Raw genomic sequence first — 15,200 nt, 5'->3', positions numbered from 1 at the left:
CAGAAACCATGATTATAACATTTTAGTGACAATTTCATTTCACTCCTCGATCCATGGCAATCCTACAGCCGCTCTCAGTAAAAGTGTTCTGACTTTCCTGTGCGATGGTCTTTATTCTTCTTCCTCTGTCCTTACAACATCTGTGTGCGTGTGTGTGTGTGTGTATGTGTGTGTGTGTGTGTGTGTGCGGTGGGGGAGCGACCTCAGCTCCTCCACACTGCCCAGGTTGCCCCTGTAGGAGCGTGAAGTGTTTGGGGTCACACACCAACCCTTTCCATCGACCCAGCAAATAGCTGAGCCATGAAGCATCCCCCTTTTTTTACTGGCAATCTGGGCCTGCTCTCACCACAGGGAGCAGGGGTTACACAGCATTTGTGCCCAGACTGTGAGCCATCTGTGTGTCAGTGTAAATTAGTGTGTGTGCGTGTGTGTGTGTGAGTGTGTGTGCTCATGTGTGAGGGAGAGGAGCATTCTAAAACTCTTAAGTACAGAGTCGTAAGCAATATTAGCTTTAGAATGGTTTGTGGAAAGCTTTATGGAGTCCAAATCAAAACAAATGATTTGTACCACAGAGTGAAATTGAACCTAAATGTACAGGGGCAGTCCAAAAAAGGGCAAATACTTCTCCTTTTATGTGTGTGTGTGAGAATTCCAGAGGTTCGTGCATGAATGAGTTGCGTGTGAGTCAGAGCTAAAGGTCCATCCTCAAACCTGTTTCTGTCAGTCCACAGCCCCAGGTCTGGGGGTGTGGTGGTGGGGGTGGGGGGTGGGGTGTCTGTGTTTTCATCTGATCCATCTTCATGACACCGGCAGGATTAGGACCTCCATCAGTCTCCGCTGTATGACAGGATGACCCATACTGACCTGTGGTGACCCAGCAGGCGCCCTGGGCTGTGGGAGCCAGTATCCGACCCCTGCTACTGTTCCGCTGGGTTGGGTAGAGCAGGGAGGTGGAGGTGAGTGGGGCAGATAAACAGTTTAGGCTACTGTATGTACTCACCAGTAGCTAGCTACCCAGCGTCTCATACACGGTAAATGTGAACCGTTGTGAACTCAGCCAGGAAGAAACGTTTTTTTTTTACGATCCCCACTCATTTTAAGTCTGGTAGGTATTTCTATAGAATGTGCACGATTTCAGAAGTGTGTGGTGTACGTTTGTGGGATTACCTTTTTTTCCTTTCGTTGCGTGGGAGTTTGTTTCGACGTGTGTGGAGAGCCCTTTGGTGTGTCAGCCCAGTGAGCTCAGTGCTGGCTCAGCCCCTGTGGGAGGAGAGTTCAAGTGAATGGAACGTTTTAGCCCGTAGTGAAGTCACCTCGTATAAGATCACCATTATGATTGGTGTCTTCCCTGCTGGGTTTGCCCTGCTGGCGTGTAGCTCATGGTGCCCTGCGCTGAATGTGAGAGCTGTGGAGGAAACGTACATGGAGACATCTTGGCCTCCGGGACAGCGTTGCAGGACGTTTTAACGTGTAACATGATTAGGATGACTGACGTGTCGGCATCAATGAACGACCTCTCCACTTTCATGACCGGCTGATTTTAACTCCCCTCCTCAACATGCGTGAGCTATCTTAATTGCTTCTGAAAGTTCGATCGTTTGTGAGAGGTAGAATAGCCAAGTGACACAGGTGCTTCTAATCAAGGTAATTGCAGTAAATCAAAGCAGGTGCTGAATTTCTCTGCTGCTCTGAAGCTGCAGATAGAAAGTCTTCTGGTTTTGTGTGGTTGTACCCACTTTTTATCCGTTAGATGCCATAAAAAAGAATGATTGGTTTCTTGGTCAACTAGCGAGCTTTTATTTATTTTTTATTATTACATATGACCTTTTATTGCTGAAATGTTCCACTACCAGGAGCAGCAGTATACTGCCTTGCCCTGGCTTCCCTCTATTCAGAACCACTGGCTTGCAGTCAAATCCTCCCACATGGAAAAACAACGGAAGAGTGCTCTCTTGTGGTCATCTTTGATACTGCGGAACGCGAGCTAACTCCTCTGCAGTTAACATTTTCAATTAATTTGTAAATGTTGTGATGTCGAAATGATCCATGTTAATATAATCAAGGCTGTTATCTTTCACAAATTAAGGCTGTTGGGGAGTGACGTCTGTTCCTATTTCAAATTAAGGTAAATATTTAGCCGGTTCGACCATGATGATACTGTAGGTCTCGTGGTGACAGATAAATGCATTTATCATGGTTTTGTTTTAAATGCTGCTCTCTATCTCAGGCGGGGTGGAGGGGGCTGTCTTTCTAGGCCTGACATTGTAATCCAAAAATAATTGAAAAGACGAAAATCATAACCTCACATTATTCATATTTTACAGCACATACCAAAGTTGATTCAAATTTCAGGCTCCCATTTGATATTAATGGGGTAACAGTTCGGCCACAGACAGAGGTGCAGTCACTGTTTCAGGAAGAGTCTTCCAGAAGAGTCTTCCAGCCTTTGAGCCCCCAGCTGTCTGGAGGAAACTAGACCCAGCTCCACTCAGCTGCTTCTGATCACACTGGCTATTTGACAACATGAAATAGTAAATAAATCTCAATAAACGCCAGCACAGATGTCTTTGGACCCCCCCCCCCCTCCAGCCCCCCATTTACGTGGGTGGCGGGGGCGTTGTGGACAGTAGTGTTGCGTGTTCATGGAATACCTTCCTTCCTGTCTTGTCTCGTCCTGTTCCAAACAGCACTGGGCAGGACTTCCTGTTTGGGGGGGCGGACACTTTGAAGAGGCGGACTGAGCGCGCTCCCTTGTGGGTTGACAGGAACAGGCCCGGACAGCAAACAGCCCAACAGGGAATGCATCGGCTGGAACAAACACTTCCTCCGACACCAAACACACACCCTGCCCCCCCCCCCCCCTCTCCCCAGACACACAGAGGCCTAGCAACCTGGGTCTCAGTGTCCCACAGTACAGGTTGTCTTTAGAGGTTATGTACACACATGCTAGACCACACACACACACACACATACACAAGTCAGTGTACTGACAGAAATATGAACACAGACTCACACAGAGCCTTACAGACATCTTGAAAGGAGGACATGCTATGTTTTTATTCTTTATCTTTCCGTTGGCGATGCTGTGTCAAGGTGCAGCTTCCTGTCTGTCCTACAGTAGACCTTGGTCCCTGTGCCTGAACAGGGTCCTAAATCTGCAGCTTGGTGCAGACAGGGAGTTATTCGCTGGTATTTTTTTATTTCTGTTTACAAGAACACGGCCTAGCGCTGTAAGGTCATCTGGTTCAGCTGGAGGCAGGCAGCTACAGTCTATACCATGTGCCTTCGTCTGTAGATTTACGCTGTTATAAATTTCGGGTATTTCCATTTACTCATCACAGCTGTTAGGACTGTGTGTGTGTTTTTTTCTTCTTTTTCTTTGTTTCGATTCAGCAAAATCACAGTGTGAAACTGCTGTGTGTGATAGAATCTATAATTTATGCTCTTCATTCTATTACATATGACAATGCAGCACGACTAAATGTATATTTTGGCCTACACGGTGCCACATATAGCCTGCTCTTCCTTGTAGCTTCTTTGTATGTAAAATCATCATTTCTCTCTAGTCACTAACACACAACGTATTTACCAGTATATCATCTGAAGTTATGTAAGTCCAACAAGTTGTGCACAACAACAGTTTAGGTATAATTTCATACAAGGGGAAGAAAAAAAACAAAATGTCTAAATTTAGCTGTCTGACGCCTTCACGAGGCGGGATACTGTACTGAAGTGAGTCAGCCCTCAATCAAAAACGGAGAAGGAAGAGAGTATAAAAAAAGGGGAAGGGAGGAAAGGAATTCCAGATGTCAACAGTAAAGTTTGTCCAGCTCCGGTTTGTGGCCACTGGAGCTTTGTGTACCTGTGCTGCTAAAGCCATTACGGTGCTCCGCTGGGCTGAGGGACTGAACAACAAAGCCAGGAGAATTCTCGGAAGCCTTTCAATCAAGCGCTCGCTGCCTTTCAGTTCAGCTTCGTGCCAGTCTTGTTCCCTCTTGTGAACCGCTGCTAATTTGACAAGGAGGAGGCGAGAAGGATGAGGAGTGGGGTGTGTGTGTGTGTGTGTGTGTGTGAATCTGATTTGAGCCTGAGTCTAACCTCGGAGCACCGTTTGGTTTTATGTTCACCTCTTTTGATCAACGCGTTGGTTGTACCGTGCGTGACGAGACCCAAGTTTTCCCGTGTTATTCCCAAGGCCCTCGTCCTCCTTCTCTTCCTCCTGTTCTTCTATCTCCTCCGCATCCTCCTCTTCGCAGCCCAACCACAATCTCAACCCTCCTCCAGTTAAGGAAAAAACGGTGCATCACTTTCACTTTGAACGGAGATGAACCAGACCCTGTGGTTGTGTAGAACGTGATGATGGAGCCAACGTTGATCTCAAGAAGCTGATCCTGCAGGGACCTCTGAGGTTTTCTCAACGACATGTTGTGCAATCACTGACATAGACACAGACAACCACAAACAAGTCAGAACAAAATATGAAAACATTTTGTTCGTGACTCATGCAAACCAGGGAAAACATTACTGCCAAATACCTTTACCTCCAAAACTGGGAACCAGCTACCACACTATCAAAACGGATCGCCAGTGTTGCAGGCCAGCAATATATGTATTCTTAGTAGTGAACAGTGGGTGCTTTCCATTTCATGAAAATGAATGAAGACAAACATGTCTGCATTCCTCTGGGGATTGTATTGTGTAAACAGTTGTAATGTTGGAGTATCAAGTACTATTGGCCTTTGGAAATGAGACAAGACTGCTCTCTACTGGAGAATGGAAGGAATGCATACAGCATTACAACATTTTCAGTTTGTGGAGGCAGTTGTGTACATGGGCTTTGGGTAACCCTAACCCTAACCCTCCATGTACTTAATAAAATAATTAATCTGCCATGCCCTATGTATGCATATTCAAATGTACTGTTTAATTAAATGATCATTTACTTTAATTAATTTGAGAAAATAAGTTATTGAATGTCTCGCCAAAGATCATTATGATCATTGTCATCCCCACAAACAAACCCAATATTGCAATAAAAGCTTGAAAACTATTTAAGTCGTAAATGGTGGAGTTCATATCAGTGATAAAGAGCAGGCTGGGTAGAGCTTCTCCAGGAACCTGATGATGATGTGTTTGAGGACCATGTCAGGGTCTCTGCTGAACTGACACCGCTCGGGGGATTCTTCCTCCTCGTCATCCTGGTTCAGTTTGTCCTTCACCTGCAGGAGCTCCTTGACCATCTGTTGGGCGATCTGCCTGGACAGCAAGTTGGCTCTGGCAGACAAGGTAAACTGCAGGATGGTCTTGGTGCCTGAGAACTGGTAAGCACAGTTGCGGATGTTGATGCTTAAAACATGACATTGCTCGTTTTCATAAGTTACAGGCTTGTTGGAAAGAAGCCAACATTTTTATTCTGGCAAATCATTTAAGTATTGTTTACTGTGGTAAACAATATTTCAGTGGTCCGTGTGGCACTAAAGGTCATGCTTAGTCGAGCCTAAGCTTCCCCTTTCAGGGGGAACGGGTCTATGATTCCGTTTGTCTACGGATGATGGATAAATTCATTTTAATTGGGCTCTTGCATCACTCTCAGCTGACAGCGGGGTTGACTTCAAGTCATTGAACCACATCATTGTGGAACAAGAATGTATTTTTTGTAGGAGTCCGGGGACATTTGTCCTGCGCCGCGCTGCCGTGAGCTCCCCCTGCCAGGTGATTTAAGAGTCCTAGTGAAGATGGAGGCGACCGCAGAGAGAACCGAAGCAGCACTGTGGAGAACAGACTTTAACACTCACCAGAGAGTCTAGGAGTTCTTCAGGAGGCCAGAACAGCATGCGTTGCTAACTTTTGCCAGAACCGAGCTTTGTGGTGACCCTCTCGTAGCTCTCTGGGAGAGATGGAGCTGGCTACACATCAACAGGACTGGATGGACAACCTGGACCTGCACAGGCAGCCTCGAGGGAGAGAAACACTCAGGCGGGATGTGGTTTGAAATCGCGCAGAGAACGTTTTGTTTCTGTAGTTCTGTACTTTGGTGGACATTTGGTCTCAGCCAACGGCAACATTTTATTAAAGCAGGCTTGTCTGAGGTAACTAATCTCCCTCTAGTGGTTTGTATTGATAGGCAAATGTAGTCCCAGTCCTCTAATTACTTGACAAATTCACTTTCAGAGATTGCCAACTGTTCTTTAGACTGATTACACTGAATAAATGATCACAAGCTCTAATGCAATGACCAGCCAGTGCATTACAACCACTCTGTGCGGTGCTGTGGACTTGTTTTTAAAGACACACACCAGCACAGTCCTCCAAGCACGGTCACCCTCAGTCAGGACAGGTGAAGTGGTAAAGCAGCTTAACGTGTGGAGTATTATTTATCACTTCTCAACATGACATGGCAACTGTTCACACTTACACCATAACCCTGCCACAAGCACTCAGTTAAATATACCACACATTACATCTGCTGTACAGGTGCTGGGACTCAAAGTGTCTATTATCAACCCCCCCCCCCCCCCCCGCTTCTCCACTCCCCCGCTCCCAGCAAACCTTGCACCTAGCAACCTTGACTTTCTTTCGTTCAACATAAACCATCCAGGTTCATTCGCCAGTGAGAGTGACTATGGCGAGTGCCCCTGACCGTGAGTGGAAGACATTGCCAGGAGCCTCACAGTGACCCGTTTGGGTTCAACCCCCCCACCCCCACCCCCACCCCCCCGTGTGAGGTTGACCTAGATCACACCACCCAAGTGCTGTTTTCACAAGAACATCTGTCTCCAATTCAAAGTCAACCATCTATGACCACACAGTCATTACCCATAGACAATGACTGACTTTTCTGCTACACACCATCTTGTTACATCATTTTTATTTATTTAGTTTATGAAAATTAATCAATGTCAGAAAAGGCAAGGCATTTTGCACCATTTCTTGACGTTCATGGGATCATGGGATTCCCCAAGAGGTTCGCAGGTTGATTTGGACTGTTTGTCTCCTCATTATTGTGCAATATGACTGTATACTGAGTGTTTTGTAGTGTGCTACTTGTTGATGGACTTGCAATAAACACAAACCGTGTATCAATGGGTTTATTGCGTACTTATATACACCAAAAGAGGGCGCTATTTGACTATTGTGGTTACCTTCTTCTTTGTAGCAAGACCTGTGGTGTGAAGTTCCCCTTGAGTCAACTTCATTCATGTCTTTTGAAACACATTTGGCTTTAACTTGAACATCCTCCAAAAACCTGCAGAAGCCACGGCACATTGTGACGATAATAACAATTTCACAGTGTGAGAAATCTGCGTGTCAGCTGTTCGCAATTAGTAATATTCTTGGAAACCCCTTGAAATTCAAAGCGATGTGTAATTGCCGTTCCTGCGTCAATAGCCAGAAGACAGTTCTGTTTGACTATGCTGCGGGTTCAGGGAGAGACCTGCACAGCCACAGGCCAGCGATGGGGCCTGGTCAAGCTCTTAGGTGGTTCTCTCTCGGGTGTCCTTGAATGCATGTTTGGATGTCTTTTATATTGAACTCAGTCTGTTTCAACACTTGAGAGACTCCCTTGTCTATGCTGGAGTATACTTTCACATTAGCCATAGTAAACAGCAGTCACTAAATCAGCCCACAGACACAACTATTTGTGTGTGTGTGTGTGTATGTTTGTGTCCATATGTGTATGTGTGTTGGTAATTTTTGTATCTAGGCCTGTGTGTGTGTTTGTGTGTTTGTGTGTCCGTGCATGTGTGTGAGTGAGGGCTTCCGTTCATGTGTGTTAGGGTTAGGGTTAGCGCAGAGTGTGTCTCCTGAAACACTACCCATGTAGGTTGGTCATGTTTGTCTGCTTCCGTCTGTTTCCCTTCCCAATGGTCAGCTTCCCACTCAAGCATGGCTAACAAGGGGGAAAAGACTGACACACACACAGACAGACACACACACAGACAGACACACACACACACACACACACACACACACTCAGGTCTCAAATTTGTGACTTTTCTCAGACAACCTCCAAATCACCCAGATTTGAATTCCATCAAAACATTCTGCTTAATGTCCATTCAACATTTTGCCAACAGCTACAGATAATGTTGACACTCCTCAAAGTGTTCAGTGTACCATCTAAACCACCTCAACAGGAACAGCACGCGTGGTTTAGAACCATACCCACACCCTTTACAGAGACCTAAACTCAATCTCCATTGTCCATCACCCTCGGATGCCCATACAAATGCATGTACATACTGTAAAGATCGCATAAACAGATCAGTCCTACGGTTTACAGTGGAGAGGCAGGGGGGCTGAATAAGGGTCATTAAAGTGTATGCATGCGAGCGTCTGACTACCTCTGCCTCACTTCCTCCCTGGACCATACAGTCTTTCCATCGCTGGTGTGGAAAATAAACACATGGAGCCATAGGAATGTTATCCCACTAAAAAAAACTACTCATTTGCCCTGATTACATTAATATTTTTCAGCTCAAATTGCCCTTTTCCCCTTCCTATTGCTCTTGTTTATTTTTTCCCTCTCATCCATCTCTCCTCTCCTCCCTTCTCCTCCCCGTTCAGTGCTTTCACTATTAGTGCACAATTAGAGGCGATTAGTTGGCAGACGGATGCCCTGTGTTTCCGGGGTATGCTGCGTGTGTGTGTGTTTGAATGTATGTGTGTGTATGTTTGTATGTATGTGTGTGCTGGTGGGGGTCTTAAAGGAAGTGGTCTTACTAAATCACTGTCAGGGTCAAAGAGTGAAATGGAAGAGGACAAGAACAGAGGAAGTAAGAGAAGAGACTGACCTTGCCTGTCACAATGTGGTCCCCTTCCTGGGTCATTTTGTTCACACCAGGTTCCACTTCCTGTGTTCAGCATCCCTGCCATTGACGAGGTGAGGTCACAATCACTCTCTCTCTCTCTCTCTCTCTCTCTCTCTCTCTCTCTCTCTCTCTCTCTCTCTCTCTCTCTCTCTCTCTCTCTCTCTCTCTCTCTCTCTCTCTATCGTTCTCTCTCATTTACCGTTGAAGTTTTTGTTCTTACCCTCTACATCTCTTCATCCGTCCCATCGGCCCTGTAAGGTCACTGAATCCAGAATGACCAAGATGGAAAACTCTGCTGAGCTTTCCTTTGAAATCTCTCCATTCTTTTCTGCGACTCAAGATCCATTCTACTCGTGTTGGGAGTCTTGCCAGTACAAACAAGGCTTGCATGCACTGAGAGGTGTCCGCATATAGATCCAGCAACGCTGACTGCCTCATCTGCCTTCAAATACTCAGATGTCAGCCTGACAAGAATCCTGATTTTGCAAGGCAATTCATCTTTTAAAAGTTATTACTATTTATGTGCATTGAAAATCTCTTCTGGCTATGGGTGCATGCAGGATTAACAGGTGTTTGTCTGTTATGTGAATCGGTTGCAGCTGGATCATTGCTGAAAGGACCCACTTTTTATAGATATCAACTTAGGTCGTAACACTGCAGTGGGCTATGTAACATTGCTTTAAAACATATGCTCTTCGTTGAGCTTATTGACTTGGATGTTGGACTTCAAAATGTATTTGCCTGGAGACAGAACTGCAGAAACTGTCACACCAGACTTCAAGTGAAAGACAGACAGTCATTTTGACTCTGCTAGGTCTTTAATTCAATCTGTTTTCTGTGACAATTTCTTTGAAATAGTAATGTCACTCAGAAAAAATGTGTTTGATTTGATTGAAGAAAAAAAAAGTACTTCTTTTACAAGGAATGGTTTGCTGAACCCAATGCTAGTTTCCTCAAGGATCACATGACTCTTGCTTAGAGACTTGTTGCTCTTGTTGGTAAGTGGTAACTGATTTAAACTGTTGTATTCGCGCAAAATATTCTATATTAGTTAATCTTATTTTTATTTTTTATTGTTGCTTGCTTTTACTACAGGTACACTTGCACTTAGAGATTCATGTGGTTTAATTGTAACTTGCCTAACTACATGCTCTTCTGGTTCTTCCCTTTGGCACTTATTTTTTGGTTGTTCACAATGTGTGCTTCTTGTTTTAGCTACCCGCAATGCTTTGGGGCTATCTTGTTGTTATTATCAGTGACCTATGCACTTTGTAAAGCTCTCTCTTGGAAGTCGCTTTGGATAAAAGCGTCTGCTAAATGAATAAATGTAAATAAATGTAATATCAACCGTGGCCGTCCTCTATGCTGACACAGTCAGTCACCCACACAGCCTTTTCAAGGTCTTTTCAGCACCTCCTGGACTGTTTGTACACTGCTAAAGTGTCTTCTTTAACACGGGCCTTCAGAGCTTCTTTTGTCTTTGATGAAATAGGTCACACTCAGGGAAAGACGAGGGCCGGGGAGAAGAAAGGAGGGAGCGAGAGCAGGAGGAGGAGAGCGAGAGATTAAGTGTGTGGTTATTCTGGCAGGGCCAAGCAGAACAGGGAAGCGTGCCAACAGAAACTCTCTGTGACTCTGTAATACACAGGCCTAAACACAAACACACGCACACACACACCAACGCACACTGTTGATTTTCCTCCCTCTCTAACTCTCACAAACATTTACATACACACACACTCACACAAACAAGCACACACACACACAAACAACCAAGCACACACACACACAAACAACCAAGCACACACACACACACACACATTCACGTTTTTCTAACTGTGGACTGTTTGTGCCTGGGTTTGTCCACAGAAATGATTTATTAAGCAAATACCAAATTATTTGCCTCATAGTCAAATGTAAATATTAGTTAAATCTGTATGGCACTCTCTCAAAACTAACAAAGTTAAACAATGGGCCCAATAGCTTTATCAGACTGAACTTGTAGAAATGTCTAAGAAATCCTTCATACAAAGGGTTGTTGATGTTTCAGCCCTTTAACATTTACTGAACTGGGAAGACAGAAAACAAGACTGGTGAGAACACCAGTTCTGTAGTTTATGTTTCTTATTGAAATATGTACATAAATACCTCAAAATGATTACTGGGGAAGTGTGTGGAAATCAGTTTATGAGAACTCAATTAAGAGTGCCCGAGGATTAGCTTTCCTGTGTTTCTTAGAAGTCCCTAATGTTACTGGTCACTTGGGAGAGATGTGGAGAAACACATTGGTACAGAGAAGAAAGCGTTTCCTGGAAAGCCTGCATACCATTCTGAGTCACTTTCTGAGGCAATAACAGCAGCCCCATAATATGAATAACATTCTATGGCTTCAAGTGATGATACAGTTCTTATCTCATGTTTTGTTCTGACACTTAGGACTACATACAGGGTTGGAGAATGTAACTGGGGCCTGAACTGGGTCTGAGGCCGGGGCTGAGGCCAGGTGACAGACAGCGACTGGGGCAGAGGCCGTTGGGGCAGAGGCCGGGGCAGAGGCCGAGTCGGGCCCACGTCTATTCCTGTAGCATGCGTGTGCTCTGCGTGTGGAGCTGCAGTCACTGCAGCCTATGGGGGATTTAGCCATTCAGCCAAATCATGGCACACTTATCTCTTTCAGCTCTTTATCTCCTTACACTGTAATTGCTGACTTCCAATCATGCTGTTTACCCTGATGGGCAGCGAGCAGGGCCTTTTCTTTCATCTGGTTGGTTCATTGTTGTTTCCTCTGTTTAACCCCCATTCACCACATTGGCCTCAGTCTTTACCTAGACCTGGAGGAAGACATTAGACCTGGAGGAAGACCCTAGAGAGGAATACTGTCGATTCGCTCAGCTAGAAACCTGGTGTCTGATCACATATGACGATCAGACACTGCTGTGTTTCAGGGACACATGGATTGGATTTAGGATCAAGTGTGTTTGAGTTGCGCACTGCAGTATATACAGATCCCCGCCCCTTCTCTTTATCTGTCTTGCTGGTCTTGTTTGTGTGAAGAGGGACCACATTGTTAACTTACCATGTCCTTGGTGGGAATGGCAAACCCCCAACATAAAGACCATCAAATATGTCAATATTTCGTGTTCTCGTGTCTCTCTGTAACACATGGCGTCAGCCACCCAAGCCAGTGCTTCCCGGCGGCTCATGGTAGAGCCTTGGCTTCGCGTTGTTGTCGTGGTTACCCAACTGCCGCGCCACCTCAAAGGGGGCTGGAATAACGCAAACCATCTTGAACTAATTCTCTGGTGGAGGATCAAGCAGGGCCTAACAGGGCAGATTGATTACATTGGATCAACCAGGAATCTGCTGTGTTCAACCTGGGCTTGTCTCATAGGCAGTAGACCACAGCAGCCAAAGCTACAGTTACAATGTGAACATGTAGACCAAGGGCTCTGGAGTCAACTTTAGTTTTGGTCTGGTCTGTAACTACCGGCAATAGAAAAAAGCATATGTGTCTAGACAGATGACTAAAACATTTTAAGAAAAGCTGCTTAAGTCTGATATTGAATACTTTCATGGGATGATAGGAGTTCAAATGTGGGTTGCCAGCATTGTGATGTGGCAACAGCAAAACAAAAACAAAACTGTTGGTAGAAAAAACTGTCAGTTGGATGTTTTTGCCTCATTGTGTGGAGGAGAGTAGGTGGTGTTGGGAAGTAGGTGGAGTGAAGATGGGAAATTGGAATATCTTGTGGAATAGGTGAGCTCACGGCACACTGTGTGTGTGTGTGTGTGTGTGATTAGCTGGGCTGGATGTTGATACAGCCAGCCCTAACGAAGCCGGCTCTTGTCTGACAGTCAGTGTGTGTACGTGTGTGTTTGTGTCTGGGAAATAACAATGTGATGTGGCATCAGTTTGTCATTTGAAATTCTAACTGAAGTGAAGTGTGACCCAGCACCATGGTTTCAGAGTTACACCCAAAACAAACAAACAATAGCGCTTGGGTGGTGTGTGTCTGTCTGACTGTTTTGGAAATTCATTTATACTGATCAAGGAAGAGAGACTGAATGATTCTCAAGCGTAGACCTCTTCACTGCAAATGCAGTATCAAAAAGTTTAACTCAAATATGTTGTATTTTTTTCGTTTCTTTAGTCTTTAGGAAGTTCACATTTCTCAAGATCACATACGTCTTCTACTTCTGCTTTGATCTGTCTTGGCAGCATGCCAGATCCTGTCATCCCTGTCCGAATACACACATACGATGGCAAACATTTAGACTTCTACAAATACCCGCTAATTCACTTACTTACAGCAATAAACATTTAAATGTTATTTTCCATTACGACGTAAAACAAATTGAGAATCCCAGGGTAGTTTTACCTCTGTCACTCACCACAATATCCCCATCTCTTCTCTCTGTCTCTTCCACTGTTTTGATGGATGGATTTTCCTTCACAGAAACCGAGACGGCGCATAAGGAAACCCCCATGTGACTCACATGGAAATATACCTGCTTGCCAAATACCTAATATTCCACATCATGTCATCCTGGGTTTAATTTTCATTAAGGTGAGCATTGGATGACATGGGATTGTCAGTTAGGAAGGTTTTACAGAGAAAGGGTGTAACTGTTAGGGCAGAGTGTACATACCAGAAGGAATTGTCATTGTCACAGTGCCACTCCCTGAAAATGTTCCTTAGAAGACCTCATTTCTGGAACCTGCTTCTAGTTCCACTGTGTGGTCTCTCAGGTGATTGTGATGGAATTTGTTTATTTGTCATACACTGTTAACTGGACTGTGAACACGAGTGAAAAACATTTGTGTGTTTAGATCTGTAGTTTTTGCTTGGGTTGGGCGTTGGGACTGCTGCACTTGCTCCAGATTGTAGTCATCTAAGGTTTCGCGAGGTTAGCTCATTTGGAAAGCTGAATCCAGAGCTTGCTTCATCTCACATGGTTTCAATACGACCATCTCAGAGACCTCAGGCCCTCACAGCGGGACGCCCCAGACCAGGGCAGCCTGGCTAGCAAGGGAGTGAAGGAACAAGGGAGGAGAGGAAGGAAGTGGGAAAGAAGGTGGGGTGGAGGGGTGGGAAGGGCCGTAAATGAGTCTTCGCTCACCTCCCTCCTGGTCCTGTCAGTCCCCCCCCCCCCCGCCCCCCTCCTCTCCCCCCTCGCTTGTTTTTATTAAGACTTGCAAAATGACATGACGAATCACGAGGGAAGTTTTTAGCCTCACTCTCCTCTGGGCTGGGGCGCTCGATGAGAGAAGCTTTGCGTATTCTCCAAACAGCCCTCTCTCTCGTCTTTGTCTCGCTAAAGTTGGAGGACGACAGTCGTTTTTCCACTGGGGTCATTTCTATTCAGTGTGCCGGCAGGAAGAGGACATTTGACTTGTTTGTTTTCGTTTGATACCCAGAGTAGTGGAGAGGGAAGAAGCAGGAAGGCATCGGTGAGAACTGGCACGGAATGCATCCAGTGCATACCTTTGTAAACAAAGGGCTTTTCTCCTACTTCGAGTTGGTTGGAAGGAGCTTGTCTGTGAGGGATGCCCCCTGGGCTGGTGTCAGTGCTGGGATCTGTGGAGACCATGTGTGTTCACATGGATTCTGCAGAGAGGAGGGGCCTTATGGGGTCAGGCGGGGTCACTGACAGGCACTGCAGGAGGATGTGACTGCGATCCAAGCAGGTCTGCAGATGCGGGCTCACTGATTGTGTCTGTCAGTAGAGCTAGGCTCGGCCACTGACAGGTACGGTGGGACAGCTATACAGGAGACTAGCTACACACTGCTCGCTGTGTGAGGCACCAGAGCTGCGGGGTTCACCATGGTTAGTTTGGTCCTTGTCAGGACAAGTTCCCTGCTCCCTGTTTTCATTCCCGTTGAGGTGCAGAGTGTTATTTGGGTTAACATTTTGAGGGTATTTTTTTTAAACAGAGCTTCGGTTTTGTGGGAACCAACTGCAAGGCATTGTTTGGCCCCAGGAAAACACCCTCATTTTCAATACATTATTGTGTTTCTTTGCAAAATATAGTCCCCATGAATAATAAGCCGACGTGATTAGCTCGTAACCTTGAAAGTGCCCAATGAATCCTCACTTAGGGCAAATCTGCTAAGAAAACAGCACAGCATTCTCAACTGGGACGTGTATAATTTCAAGGGGAAAGCATTTACAGCACACGGGAGGAAGCAGAGAGTTAAAACAAACAACAACAAATTGTCTAACAACCAGACTCCAGAACCAGCGCTGAGTGGCCCAGGCTGGGCCGGCAGGGTGGCTACAGGACCGTGGTGGAGATAAGATCTGGAGCAGAGCTGCGTTCCACAACAAACATGCACCCCGATAAAGGAGTGGAGGGATGTTGTCCCGGCGCTGCAGACACACACA

The sequence above is a fragment of the Hypomesus nipponensis genome, chromosome 13 (genome assembly GCF_054491055.1).
Source record: "Hypomesus nipponensis isolate SF chromosome 13, ASM5449105v1, whole genome shotgun sequence".
In the NCBI taxonomy this organism is placed as follows: Eukaryota; Metazoa; Chordata; class Actinopteri; order Osmeriformes; family Osmeridae; genus Hypomesus; species Hypomesus nipponensis.
The sequence above is the reverse complement of the archived record's forward strand: the minus strand, read 5'-3'. Positions refer to the sequence as shown.